Raw genomic sequence first — 15,161 nt, forward strand, 5'->3', positions numbered from 1 at the left:
ATGGAAAATGATCTGGCTTCCCATACATAGCAAGCAAGCAGAGTAACACCTGGAGGAAGTGGAAGGATCCTTATGGATTTAGAAACTGAAAAATGTTCATGCACAGAAAACTTGAGACAGTGACTACACATGCAAGAGAAACTAGTAAAAAGATGTATTTTATGGGAAACAGGCATCCTATGTGTTATATGTTGTGAAATGCATAACCAAGGGTTTATGATTTTTATACCTATAATTTTGAGTCCCAAATTTTGCTCTCAGTTAGCCTGGTACAATTCCTATAAATAATCTTGCAATGGACGTTTCATATATGTAACAGAGGGCAGATTTGGTACCCAAGATGGTACCATTTTGAGTTAGGCACCTAGCTGCCATTTCGATCTTTGAAAATTCTCCCCCTAAATATTTGGGGGAATAATATATATTTTCTAATTCATTTGGGAGATGATGCTATAAACTTGAAATGTCACAAGTATTTTGTCAATTAAACATTCCATTCATAAAACTATTATCTTTGAATATGATGGAAAGTTTGTTTTAGTTTTTACATTTTATGTATATTAATAAAGTGTGTTTTCCAGAGGTGCTTTTTGCCCAATGGCAACGTTGATCTTGCCATCTTGTGGCAACATCTAATGTTCAGGAGACAAAAGCATGTTTGGGTCCTTTTTTGTCATAAGGGTCTCAAACTCTCCCACAGGCAGGGACTATGTCTAAATAAATTATCTCATGCTCTTTGTTTTCATGATCATCTGGATTATCACAGAAATGACACTGAGAGGTCATCAAGCTGAACCCTGTGCCTGCACTGAGGCTGGCCCAAGTAAACCAGAACATCCCTGGCAGGTGTTTGTCCAACCTGTTCATAAAAACCTCCAGTGAAGGGGATTCCACAACCTCCCTTGGAAGCTTGTTCCAGAGCTTAACTACCCTCATAGTTAGAAAGTTTTCCCGAGTATCTAACCAAAATCTCTCTTCCTTCCTGCAGATTAAGCCTATTACTACTTGTCATGCTTTTAGTGGACATGGAGAACAGCAGATCACCATGCACTTGATAACTCTTCAAATATGTTAAGGGCTGTTATCAGGTCCCCCCTCTTTTCTCAAAACTAAAAATACCCAGTTTTTTAATCTTTCATGATTTTTGATGCTCCTCCTCTAGACTCTTTCCAGTTTGTACACATCTTTCTTAAAGTGCAGTGCCTAGAATTGGAAACAGTGCTCCAGCTGAGGCCTCCCAGGGCCGAGTAGATTGGGATAATTACCTCCCGTGCCTTACATACAACATTCCTGTTAATATACCGCAGAATATTAGCCTTTTTAGCCACTGCATCACATTAATTCATATTTAATTTGAGATCCATTATGACTCCAAGATATTTTTCAGAGGTACTACTGCCTAACCAGTTATTCCTCATTTTGTAGCTGTACATTTGATTTTTCCTAAGTGAATTACTTTGCACTTGTCTTTATTAAATTTCATCTTGTTGGTTTCCGCACAATTCTCCAATTTGTCAAAGTTGTTTTGAATTTGAAGCCTGTCCACCAAAGTGCTTGCAACCCCTTCCAGCCTGGGGTCATTTGCAAATTTTATCACTTCATTATCTAAGTCATTGATGAAAATATTGAATATGGCCCTGCTATTCAAAAAATATTATTAAAGTATTTAATGGGTCTTTAATGTTACATGGAAGCCAGAAACAAGGAACCAGTATTATGTGACCAGCCAACATCACAGATCACAAGTAAACCTTTTTTGAACCAGTTTGGGAATCTTTGTTAAACCATTTGAGTCATACAAGTTTGACCCCTCTGCAGTGAGCTAATGTACTAAAAAAAATAGATATTATTTTCTATTACTTAAGATGTTTCACTAAAGGAATTCTACTTTTGTTAAACAATTAAATTGTAATTTGGTAAAGAAATAATCCTCACTGAATAGAAACTTCAGTGTTCTGGAGAAAAATTGGTTCTAATTTGACTGAGTCATGAGCTTAGAAAATCACACACTGTATTTACATAACATTTTAAAATAACAGTAATATGTTAAACAGTGATCCACGAGTGCTCCAGGGTATGGTATACTGTGGGTAAGGACTGTGTGATAGATTTAGCTGAGTAAAGCGCATAGTGGATGTATGCAGTGTGTGAAACGTTGTAATAACTGGGCCTATACATTTACCTTAATTGTAAGCTTAACTGCTGAAAAGTGGGTAAAGGCTCACAGATTGTTAGAATGGTCTGTTATATAAAACTGTTTACGAAAAGATGTGGAGCAAAGGAGACAAAGACTGAATTAATATAAATAAAAAGGGTTTACTGATACCAGTCAAAGACTATGTATTACGAATGGTGAACAAGATGAGCAGAAAGTCAGAAATCAGGTAACCAAAAATCAGTGTGTTGGGAATTAGGCCAAATTGGTGGACAAAATAATAGGAGGATGGGCTACTTAGCTCATTGCTCCCTTTTGCGGTCCTTAAAAAGAGACTGGGTGAAAATGCAGTGGAGTGCTTTTTACCATCACCACAGCTGTGGTGGAAAGATTGTTATCATGATATCAGACCGTGGTACTACAGTGGGGAGCTTGATCATCATCGCTGCACCAGGGAAGACTCCAGCCTGATACATTCTTTGTCTTCCCTTCCCTTGTGCATTCCTTTCTGCATCCCCCATCTTCCTCCTGTCCCCTCTCTCTCAGCTTTTCACTGGATCCTGAAATCAACTGTATTGCACAGCACCAGTACAACGAGATGAGATGGCCCATTCAGCTCTGCCCATCCTGAGAAGGATGAATGAAGGAGAGGGACCTGACCAGACCAACTAGATAATGTCCCTGTCTGGGGAGAAGAGCATGTCCAGAGCAATAGCTTTCATGGCTGACCTACAAGACCAAAGCATCTGTCCCATGACTGACCAGCCACCCTGTATTCTGAGCTGTATTTTCACCATCTTTATTATCCTAGTTCTTCTCTCTCTCCTGTGTCTGTTTTGTCTAATGCAGGAAAGTGACTGTCATTCTAAATTCAGAACTGAATAATAGAACACCAAGGGCTGTTTGACTGAATAAGAGATATTATGTCTCTCGAAAAGACTTTGATAGGTTTTTATTATTTTATTATTTGTTCTTTATCTCTTTTTGCTTCTTTCCTTTTGTGAGTTTCAAATAAGCTCCAGAATAGTTCTTGAAGAGTTCCTCAGATCTTGCACTTCTTGTTATCATTAAATGTAGAACTGGTTGCCTAACTTATTGGAAATAATGATTGTTGTACATTTTTGACATCTCTGCAGTGACTAAATTATATTTTTTATTATAATTAAAATAAATTTCTCCATTCTGTGCACATTTGATTGCATTCTGTCCCCTGTACCAGATGCTGTCCTGCTGTTACACAGTTCTAATAATTTCAAGAGATGGTGACTAATTGGATGACATGAAACAGACCTAGAGAAGCAGCATGGGAAGCAGAGGCGGCACTTCTCTCAGATTGGAAATTGGATCTATCCCAAAGGACAAGGCAATATCCTGATCCAAAGCCTTGCATGGTAAAAACTGGCCCGATGTAGTACTAATATCAAGGGAATTACATCAGATAAAACTGGATCCCAAAGCAGAGAACCTAAAATATAACCATAGGAGCTGGAAGCTACCACATGGAAACTCTTATTAACTACACTTACATTGAATTGGAAAGTACAACAAGAACAATATGGATTACAGAAGTGTGTTTGTTGCTCTGTAGAATCTCTCAATGTTTAAATTATTTTAAATATTTTCATCTCTTGATGCTTCGGACAAGATAGACATGAAAAATATATATGAGCAAAGTTATGATAATCTTAAATGAAGCAAAATTGTTTTGAGTCTGAAGTATTTTTGAAGCTAGTGAAATACTCAGACCCAGTCTGAAATTGTTCATAGATTATATATTTCTTAGGCTGTCAATTAATCGCAGTTAACTCACGCGGTTAACTCAAAAATATTAATTGTGATTAAAAACATTATTTTGGATGTTTTTCTACATTTTCATATGTATCTTGTATTCTGTGTTGTAATTGAAATCAAAGTGTATATTTTGATTACAAATATTTGCACTATAAAAATGATAAACAGAAGAAATAGTATTTTTCAATTCACCTCACACAAGGACTGTAGTGCAGTCTCTTTGTCATGAAAGTGCAACTTACAAATGTAGATTTTTTTTTGTTACATAACTGCACTCAAAAATAAAACAACGTAAAACTCCAGAGGCTACAAGTCCTCTCCTCCTACTTCTTGTTTAGCCAATCACTCAGACAAACAAATTTGTTTACATTTACAGGAGATAATGCTGCCATCTTCTTATTTACAACATCACCAGAAAGTGAGAACAGGCATTTGCATTGCACTTTTGTAGCCAGCATTGCAAGGTATTTACGTGCCAGATATGCTAAACATTTGTATGCCCCTTTATGCTTCGGCCAGCATTCCAGAGGACATGCTTTCATGCTGATGACACTGCTTAAAAAAATAGTGTGTTAATTAAATTTGTGACTGAATTCCCTGGGGGAGAATTGTACGTCACCTGCTCTGTTTTACCTGCATTCTGCCATATATTTCATGTTACGACAGTCTCGGATGATGACCCAGCACATGTTGTTCATTTTAAGTACACTTTCACTTCAGATTTGACAAACGCAAAGAAGGTACCAATGTGAGATTTGTAAAGATAGCTACAGCGTTCAACCCAATATTTAAGAATCTGAAGTGCCTTCCAATATCTGAGAGGGACTAGGTAGGAAGCATGCTTTCAGAAGTCTTAAAAGAGCAACGCTCCAATGCGGATACTACAGAACCCGAACCACCAAAAAAGAAAATCAACCTTCTGCTGGTGGCATCTGACTCATGATGATGAAAATGAACATGCGTTGATCTGCACTGCTTTGGATGGCTTTCGAGCAGAACCCGTCATAAGCATGGATGCACGTCCCCTGGAATAGTAGTTGAAGCATGCGCATCTGGCATTTAAATTTCTTGCAACGCCGGCTACAATAGTACCATGAGAACACCTGATCTCACTTTCAAGTGACATTGTAAACAAGAAGCTGGCAGCATTTTCTCCTGCAAATGTAAACAACCTCGTTTGTCTGAGCAATTGGCTGAACAAGAAGTAGGACTGAGCGGACTTGCAAGCTCTAAAATTTTACATTGTTTTATTTTTGAATGCAGTATTTTTGTATGTTATTCTATATTTGTAAGTTCAACTTTCATGATAAAGAGATTGCATTACAGTACTTGTATTAGGTGAATTGAAAAATACTATTTCTTTTGTCTTTTTACAGTGCAAATGCTTGTAATCAAAAATAAATATAAAGTGAGCACTGTACACTTTGTATTCTGTGTTGTAATTTAAATCAATATATTTGAAAATGTACAAAATATCCAAAAATATTTAAATAAATGGTATTCTGTTATTGTTTAACAGTGCAATTAATCACGATTAATTTTTTAAATCGCTTGATAGCCCTAATATTTCTCCTCTCACTAAAAAGTAAATATGTTTCTTCTTTGAGTGCTTGCTCATGTCAATTTCATTCTAGGTCTGTGCACGCCCACATGCGTGGTTATCGGAGATTTTTGCCTTAATGATACCCGTAGGGCTGGCTGTAGTGCCCTCTTGAGTGCCGTGCTCATGCGCCGGTATATCAGGTATATATGCGCCGGCCCTGTGCCCTCGCAGTTCCTTCTTACCAGCCATAGTGGTTAATCGGAGCGCCTTTCCTTGCTTAGCAAGGGCTAGTGGATTTTTGTCTTGGACTTCATGCCTTAAGGCCTTGTATATAGTTGTTCTTGGTAAAAAGAAAAGGAGTACTTGTGGCACCTTAGAGACTAACCAATTTATTTGAGCATGAGCTTTCGTGAGCTACAGCTCACTTCATCAGATGTTTACCGTGGTTTCCACGGTAAACATCTGATGAAGTGAGCTGTAGCTCACGAAAGCTCATGCTCAAATAAATTGGTTAGTCTCTAAGGTGCCACAAGTACTCCTTTTCTTTTTGCGAATACAGACTAACACGGCTGTTCCTCTGAAACTTGTTCTTGGTAGTTAGTGTTAAGTACCCATTAAATGTTAAGTACCCATTAAGTGTTAAGTAGTTAGGGTCCCAGCAGGGACTTTGTCCCTGGTGGGGCATGCCCCCCCCCCGTCTCTGGGATTAAAGCCAAGTGCAGACTGTAACAGGCTTATGCCTGTTAGTGATCCCCACGGCAGCTGTCTCAAGTGCTTGGCGGAGGCACACGTTGAAGATAAGTGCTATATCTGTAAGAACTTTGGCCCCGCATGAAAAAAGAGCAGGATATTTGACTTTGGACTCTCCTTATGGAGTCTTCCCTCCATCTGGTGTCTGAGCTGTCTAGGCACAAGTTGCCAAGCACCTCGGCATCAGTGCAAAGTCCACCCCCGGCACTGGGCTCCGCCTGGCACCGCTGCCCATCACCAGTACCTTAAAAAGTGAGGAAGCGCAGCTCCCTGGCACCGGTAAAGAAGAGCCAGGTGGCAGCAGGCAAAGGACCTGCCTCGGGCCCTCCGCCTACCCTGGAGCCCCGCAGTCAGCCTTCTCTGGTCGGGACCTGTGAAAGGTCCTCCTTCGACTCCTGTGAGTGGTACTGGACCAATCCCCCTGCCGGCACCAATGCCCTCACGTACCCCCCAAGCGTCGAAGGAGCACAGGCCTCCACCTGCACCACTAGTGCAGCAGGTGCCGCAGGGTTCAGCAAAAGCTCCCCAAGAGGGCAAGCCAGCAGATAAGGCTCCCCAGGGAGCAGTGGAGTGCTGCTGATCTCTCAAGGCGATAGTGTGCCCTCCACCGCTGTGCCACTGGTCACCGGAGCCACCAACAAGGTCGTTGGATGCTTGCCATCAGTCACCGGCTCCATGATCACGGTCACCATTCTCCCAACGTGGGCTGCTGAGAGGGAGGCTGCCGGTCCCCTTACTACCGGCACCAGTCGCCTTCCTGCAGGTTGTCATCACATCACTGATCCAGGTCGCCAACACTATGGGAGCATTCTCTGTCCCGCCTCCAGTCCCCCCGGCACCAACTCCGGTCTCCACACCATTGGTACTGGTCCCCCTGTGCCGGGCTCTGGTTACCATTATCGATGGTCTCCAAGCAGACTCAAGCATCTCTGGCCCCTACGTGGTCTCTGGAAGGGGGTTCCGCTGGGACTGAGGGTTGCTTTAACTCATCTCCTAGACCCCAGTGGTGAGAATGGGTGATCCAGCCTGCATCCACAGCATTGGCGCAGTGGCAGTCAGGTCAGTAGCCCATGCAGTGGCTTTGTTGGAATGCATAGGGGGTGCCTGTCATGGCTATGCCCCCTTTGCTCCATTCGTCATCAAGCGCCTTGGAGCAGCAGCAGCTGGCACTGGGCTTGGTACAGGAGACACGCCCGGAAGCCAGGACTCAGGAGGCTGTGCCCACCCCTAAGCCACCCTCCCCTGTGGAGGAGGAGGACCAGGGTCCCCCACCGGTGGTACAATCTTCGTCTTCGTACTCTGACAAGATGCTTGCGGGCCCCTACAGGGCTAGCCTACTTGGTGACTTTAAGCACCCACTAGGCCTCGCTTTGGTGGGTGGCTGAGAACTTGGGCCTGGAAGTGGAGGAGATGGCTGAACAGGTGGACACCTTATTCGATGTCCTGTCAGCCTTGAGAAGGAGAAACGGGCACTCCAGTTCAACCCTGAAAAACAAAGAAGCCAAACGACTGGACTTGTTTGGAAGAAAAATTTATTCCACAACCAGTTTACAGTTTCAGGTGGCGAACCATCACGCCCTCTTGGGCCATTATAATTTTAACTTATGGGACTCCCTCTGTAAGTTCAAGGAGTGCCTTCCTCAGGATTTGGCTGAAGAGTTTGACACTCTGGTGCAGGAGGGCACCACAATGGCTTCTGGTCAGGGGCACAGCTGGAGTGCGGAGGCAGGCGTCCTGCCTGTCCTGACACGGTTCCTGGCCAATGGGAGCGTGGAGCTGGTGCTTCGGGCAGGGGCAGCACGCAGAGCCCTGTGGCCCCCATGCCTAGAAGCCAGACCCGCTGCTGGCTGCCTCCAGGGCACAGCACGGTGTCAGAAAAGGTAGACACTAGCCTGCCTTAGCTGGGCAGCACCGCCGATGGGACTTTTAATGTCCCGGTTGGCGGTGCTGACCAGAGCAAGGCAACCGAGTGCCTGACATGGCATGTCCCACAGTTTGAAAAACACTGGGCTAAAGGACACCAGAATCACCCTTTGCTCGCTGGGCATGCAAACGCCACAGTAGGCGCATAAGTAATGCTGGCCACCCCAGCCGCCAAGGCTTTGGCAGCCTCGTCCGGAGTCTGCAAGAAGAAGGGACCAAGACACTAAGTTTAGTCGGTGCCACCCTTCTACCTCCTGTTTATCTGCGCAGCCTAGACTGGCGAAGCATTCCAGAGGCCAGAAGTGCTTGTTTCGATGGCATGCTTGAGACCGATGCTCCAGTCAATTCCTTTGATCCGCCGTTACCTTTCCTCAACCACCTCCTTCCCGACCGTTCAGCCTGGTTGCGGGTCACTTTGGACCACTGGGTCCTGGACATAATATCTCCGGGCTATACCCTGCTGTTTTTGGCCACTCCTCCCTTCCCCTCCCCCTCTTCCCCATCCCTCTTCAGGGACCCTTCTCACAAGCAACTTCTCATTCAGGAGGTCAAGAACCTTTGTGCCTGGGGGAAGTAGAAGAGGTTCCTCAGGACATGAAAGGATAGGGGTTCTACTCCTGGTAATTCCTAATCCTGAAAGCAAAAGGAGGTCTCAGATCCATCCTGGACCTGCGTTGCCTCAACAAGTCTCTCAAGACGCTTATTTCCATATTCCCGGGTCACAGGCGTTTCCTCTATTTTATAGTGGGAGGGTGCCATTTCCAGTTCATGGTGCTGCCCTTTGGCCTGTAATTGGCCCTGAGAGTGTTCACAAAGTACATGATGCCAGTGATAGGTGGTAGATAAGACAAGGGTTTGTTTATTGGCTAAGGTTTCCGATGCACGAGGGCAACATGCTTTGCCAAAAAGTATATAACCTTTGTATAATCTGTATTCAGGGTCCCCTCCTGGCTAGCAGGGGGCCACCACGCTCGAGCGTAATAAACTTAGTGTCTTTTGGGAACTCTGCAGTTGTGGACTTTGTTTATGTGCCTCAGCCTAGATTCGAACTGTGCGTGACCTATCGGGTGTAATTCGCAGCAGTTGTGTGCGTGTCCTACCAGGTGTAATTTGTAACAGTTTTGGCGACCACAAAGGGACTCTAGGCTCGCCCCAACAAGCGAGACTACACTCCTCCTCTTGGACAGTTCCAGCCGGCACAGGGTGAGTTCACCTTTGAGAATTCTAAGAAGGGGGGGTGTGAGCCGTCACTTAGGCAATAAGGTGGCACATTTGGTGTCCTTTTGGTAGCCCATTATGGGTTCTGGGCAGAGTGTAAGTAAGGGGACCCCTTTGGCTGAAATTCTCGAGAATTGGGGGAATATTTCTTGTACCCATGGGTTAGGTAAAAAAAAAAAAAGCTGTAATCTTGTGCAAGGTTGAGTGGCCAGCACTAACAACTCAAACACCTTTTGACTGGCCACCGGATGGTTCCTTTGCTGGGGAAAAATTAACAGCGCTTAGGAAAAGGCTGGAAAACAAAGCTCCAGTCCAGATGGATTATTGGTATGTATGGGACAACTGGCCTTATGCGCATGCGAAAGGACGTCCTCTTTCCTCTTCCTTTTCTTATTCATCTCAGGGGTCTCCAGCCCCGCTCTGTGCTATGCCTGCTTCTGCCCCTCCTCCGGCTTACCCTCGGCTTTCTGACTTATGCCCGTCACCTCCTTGCTTGCCAATTAGCCATGCTTTCTGTCCAGGTGACAAGCCTCATGGGGGTAGAACTCGGGTAGCCCTTGTAAGTGAAAATATTTAAGAAAAGAGACCAGGAGGGCTGCGGGCTAGTTAAGAAGCCTACCCTCCTTGTTAATTTGGTAGTGAAACAAAGCTGGTGCTCATGAAAGGGACAGTTCAGAGAAAAAAAACAGGATCGGGCCCAAGCGGCAGGCAACAGATAGAGAGATTGGAAAACAGATTGGAAACTTGGAGGTCATAGTGAAAAAAGAGGAGTAAAAATTACAGAAATGGAAAACGTAAATCCCGGAATAATACTTGAAATGGTAAAATCTAAGTTAATTGGGTGTCGTTTTGGGAAATAAGCAAGTGATTTAAAAAAGGATAGTAAAAAGTTAACTCTGTAGTTGCTGGAAAGAATTAAGCAGTTGAACTTTGTAAAATACTGGAAAGAAAAAGAATTCTTGGTTTCTTTGCAGCCATTTTGGAAAAAAATGGGCCCTTTTCCAAAAAAAAAAAAAAATGCAATTATACAGTGTTACTTAATTAATATCTTATTAGGCTCCAAGGGGCTACAATAGGTGGTGTCTTCCTTTTCAGGTCACTGTGTGTTTGACAGCAGGAGTTAAAAGTAAAAGGCAATCAAAAGTCTGGTAAAGTTTATTGTGCCCTTTTTAAAGTAAAAATCTTTAACCTGTGGATCCAAAAGCAAGCCAGAAAGCCTTTGTTTTAATGTAAATTACCTAACTAATAAGGTAGAGGCCACTGAAACCTGGGCTGCCTATAAAACAAATACAAGAAAATATGGGTAATTCCTCTGTTTTGCCTACAATTAACAAGGGCATTTGTATAAAAAAATATTTTAAGCAATGACTGACTGCCCAAAAGGGGTAGATCTGTGGGGTTTTTTTGTCTTTCAAAAAATCGGAGAAAACTAATGCCAGCTGAAAAGCAATTCAACATCTCATAAATTTACTGGCACAATAGGAATTCTGTTCTGTGTTCTATGTCCTGTCTTGTGGTGTTTGTCTTGTGGCCAGAATTGCTGTGTTTAATTTTTCATAGGACAGTTTAGTTTAAAACTAAATAGAAGGGTTAAATCAAAATGCAGATACTCGTTTTATTCAACTTGGAATATATACTAAAGTTTAATATATTTGCTTAAGTAAAAAAAAAAAAATTCATTGGCCAGATCTTTTAATTAAAAAAAATTGTTGTTAAAATTTGCACACCAACAGTCTTTGGAAGCAAGGACATGAAAGGTTAACCCACTCCCCATATTATACATAAAATCCTTCTGGCTACCTCACATTTCTAGCCAAAGGGCTGGGGAGGGAGGAAAGCTACTGGACACCAGAGGTTGTACCAAGTGGACTCCTCAAAAGTGGGTGTGCTTGTCCTGGCTTGTTGCTCCAAAGCTCTGTAATAAAGTCATTTTCGTAAAATGGTGTATGTGGCATACATTAAACAATATGACTAAAGTGCTGTATAATGGGCAATGTACATGTGTTCCTTTTTAAACAAAGATGAATAAGTAAAAAGTAAAAGTTTCCTTTGCAGGTTAATAAAAGCCAAGAAGGGGAAAAAAAAATAAAACGGAGGACAAGCTAATTCACAAATGAACACCACGACCAACCCATGGACTAAGCTTTCCAGCTACTGGGACCTTCACAGCCCACCAGGACTTTCTGTGTTCCTGTTTATTGGACTTACATTGGGGGTAGTGTTTTTTGTATAGTATAAAGGAGAATGCCGACATTGGTATGGTTTGCCTGGGGGGTTCCTTTCCCTATTCCCAAGTCCAGTACAAGGATGGAAGGGCAATAGCTTCTTAAATTTAACCCGCGCTATCAAACAGGGTGTAAATTGAACGCAGTGTTGAATTGGTATTCATACCCCCACATATTTAGGTCAGGGGGTCCCGTTGGTAGGAGTACCTATCCCCCTTAATCAAACACTCCAAACTAAGCTTTGGGCAAACACTACGTTTAACTGAAATGTTACAATCCAAATATGGTCTATTAATATGGTGGCCCAGGGTAATTATGCTTTATGTGTGTCACGACGTAAGGGCATAAAAAATACAGTTTTTGTAGGAAATTTTGTGGGGTGCAAGGACACCACCCAAATCAGCTCTGGTGCGGGCGGCCCCTCTACCTACTCCAGGACCCCGTGGCCAGTCCCCGAGGGGTCTGGCTGGTATTCGTTATGCAATCACACAGCCTGTAAGGTTCTCCCAGCAGGATGGTGTGGTACATGTACTTTAGGGGCTACAGTACCTGCCGTGACAGTACACCAAAACCTGACCTGGGGAGAGATCTGCAATCTAGTATGGAGGGACAGACAAAGTATTCCTTTAAACCCCCTTTCTCAACGGCCCAAAGGCTTTCACTCCTTTGTGCGTTGGTTTCTGCCATGGATGGGAGTAAGCGAGCTAAAAAAAGCTATAGTTAACATTTCAGCTGCTTTGGAACTAATGGCAAATGCTACTGCAGATGCTCTATCTGCCCTTCAAATTGAAGTCACCCAGCTATCCCAAACGACATTGCAAAACAGCCTAGCCCTGGATTATCTCCTTGCAAATCAGGGCGGGGTTTGTGCTCTGGTCAATTCAAGCTGTTGTGTATTTGTAAATCAGCACCATAGGGTAAAAACTAACATCCACATCCTCAAGCAACAGGCAGCCCTATTCCACCACATCAGCCTCGACACTACCAGCGCCGGATTCCAGGAGGTCTGGGACTGGCTCACCTCATGGCTACCGGATGTGGGGACCTGGGGACGGCGTATTTTGTATTTACTTTTTTTGACTGTTATTGTTTTTGCGTTATTTTTTGTATGCCTACAATGCTGCAGTATGTGCTGTCGGCAGTTGCTAACCCTGCAGCGCGGTTACTCAGCCCCAATATAGCTTACTGACGTACAAAAAGAAAGGGAGGACTGTTAAGAAAAAGATAGCACATGTGACTCCATTTTGGTTTGGGGCCCACCATGGTTTAAATGCCAGCACATCATACACCAGGAGGAGTGATCCTTAGATACTGAATCCCTGTGAAAATCCTCCTCCTTGTCTCCAGCCTGCCTTGACTCCCAGTATCTGGTTTTTGTCAGTCTCTAACTCCCTGTCTCTTGGCCTTGATGTGAGGCCTCCCATCCTGATAATAAAGGTTACTGATGCATGGCTTTAGGACCATGCTGTGTAATTAACATACTGGTATAGCACGAGGAATGCACCAAGCAGGGATAGGTGGTAGATAAGACAAGGGTTTGTTTATTGGCTAAGGTTTCCGATGCACGAGGGCAACATGCTTTGCTAAAAAGTATATAACCTTTGTATAATCTGTATTCAGGGTCCCCTCCTGGCTAGCAGGGGGCCACCACGCTCGAGCGTAATAAACTTAGTGTCTTTTGGGAACTCTGCAGTTGTGGATTTTGTTTATGTGCCTCAGCCTAGATTTGAACTGTACATGACCTATCAGGTATAATTCGCAGCATTGGTGTGCGTGTCCTACCAGGTGTAATTCGCAGCAGTTGTGTGCGTGTCCTACCAGGTGTAATTCGTAGCATTTGTGTGCGTGTCCTACCAGGTGTAATTCGCAGCAGTTGGGTGCATGTCCTACCAGATATAATTCACAGCAGTTGTGTGCGTGTCCTCTCAGGTGTAATTCGTAACAACACAAAGCATGAAAAAATACCTCCACCCACCCCACTCTCCTTCTGGTAATAGCTTATTGGCGGCTGTGATTGCAGAGCCATTGGCCATTATCTTTGAAAACTCGTGGCGAACCAGGGAAGTCCCGGATGACTGGAAAAGGCTAATGTAGTGCCAATCTTTAAAAAAGGGAAGAAGGAGGATCCTGGGAACTACAGGCCAGTCAGCCTCACCTCAGTCCCTGGAAAAATCATGGAGCAGGTCCTCAAAGAATCAATCCTGATGCACTTGCATGAGAGGAAAGTGATCAGGAACAGCCAGCATGGATTCACCAAGGGAAGGTCATGCCTGACTAATCTAATCGCCTTTTATGATGAGATTACTGGTTCTGTGGATGAAGGGAAAGCAGTGGATGTATTGTTTCTTGACTTTAGCAAAGCTTTTGACACGGTCTCCCACAGTATTCTTGTCAGCAAGTTAAGGAAGTATGGGCTGGATGAATGCACTGTAAGGTGGGTAGAAAGCTGGCTAGATTGTCGGGCTCAATGGGTAGTGATCAATGGCTCCATGTCTAGTTGGCAGCCGGTATCAAGTGGAGTGCCCCAAGGGTCGGTCCTGGGGCCGGTTTTGTTCAATATCTTCATAAATGATCTGGAGGATGGTGTGGATTGCACTCTCAGCAAATTTGCGGATGACACTAAACTGGGAGGAGTGGTAGATATGCTGGAGGAGAGGGATAGGATACAGAAGGACCTAGACAAATTGGAGGATTGGGCCAAAAGAAATCTGATGAGGTTCAATAAGGATAAGTGCAGGGTCCTGCACTTAGGATGGAAGAATCCAATGCACAGCTACAGACTAGGGACCGAATGGCTAGGCAGCAGTTCTGCGGAAAAGGACCTACGGGTGACAGTGGACGAGAAGCTGGATATGAGTCAGCAGTGTGCCCTTGTTGCCAAGAAGGCCAATGGCATTTTGGGATGTATAAGTAGGGGCATAGCGAGCAGATCGAGGGACGTGATCGTTCCCCTCTATTCAACATTGGTGAGGCCTCATCTGGAGTACTGTGTCCAGTTTTGGGCCCCACCTACAAGAAGGATGTGGATAAATTGGAGAGAGTCCAGCGAAGGGCAACAAAAATGATTAGGGGTCTGGAACACATGACTTATGAGGAGAGGCTGAGGGAGCTGGGATTGTTTAGCCTGCAGAAGAGAAGAATGAGGGGGGATTTGATAGCTGCTTTCAACTACCTGAAAGGGGATTCCAAAGAGGATGGCTCTAGACTGTTCTCAGTGGTAGCAGATGACAGAACGAGGAGTAATGGTCTCAAGTTGCAGTGGGGGAGGTTTAGATTGGATATTAGGAAAAACTTTTTCACTAAGAGGGTGGTGAAACACTGGAATGCGTTACCTAGGGAGGTGGTAGAATCTCCTTGCTTAGAGGGTTTTAAGGTCAGGCTTGACAAAGCCCTGGCTGGGATGATTTAACTGGGAATTGGTCCTGCTTCGAGCAGGGGGTTGGACTAGATGACCTTCAGGGGTCCCTTCCAACCCTGATATTCTATGATTCTATGATCTAAAGTGACCACTCTCCTTACAATGTGTATGATAATCAAGATGGGCCATTTCCAGCAC

The 15,161-nt window shown here is 44.1% G+C and overlaps 1 protein-coding gene and 1 long non-coding RNA gene across 4 annotated transcripts in view; both read left to right on the forward strand.

The window, feature by feature from the left end:
- LOC140903325 (uncharacterized) overlaps positions 1-13,290 on the forward strand; it is a 48,411-nt gene extending 35,121 nt beyond the window's left edge. The window contains exon 5 of one of the 3 annotated variants that reach the window (XR_012156218.1): positions 11,436-13,290. This is a non-coding gene — a long non-coding RNA (uncharacterized lncRNA). Of the gene's footprint in view, positions 1-2,701; positions 2,781-3,374; positions 3,675-11,435 lie in introns of those variants that run through there. The other 2 variants (XR_012156219.1, XR_012156220.1) reach the window with 2 other exon arrangements.
- The window catches only part of LOC140903318 (zinc finger protein 90-like), an 86,535-nt gene that overhangs the window by 39,822 nt on the left and 31,552 nt on the right, over positions 1-15,161 (forward strand).

Source organism: Lepidochelys kempii, chromosome 25, assembly GCF_965140265.1.
Source record: "Lepidochelys kempii isolate rLepKem1 chromosome 25, rLepKem1.hap2, whole genome shotgun sequence".
In the NCBI taxonomy this organism is placed as follows: Eukaryota; Metazoa; Chordata; order Testudines; family Cheloniidae; genus Lepidochelys; species Lepidochelys kempii.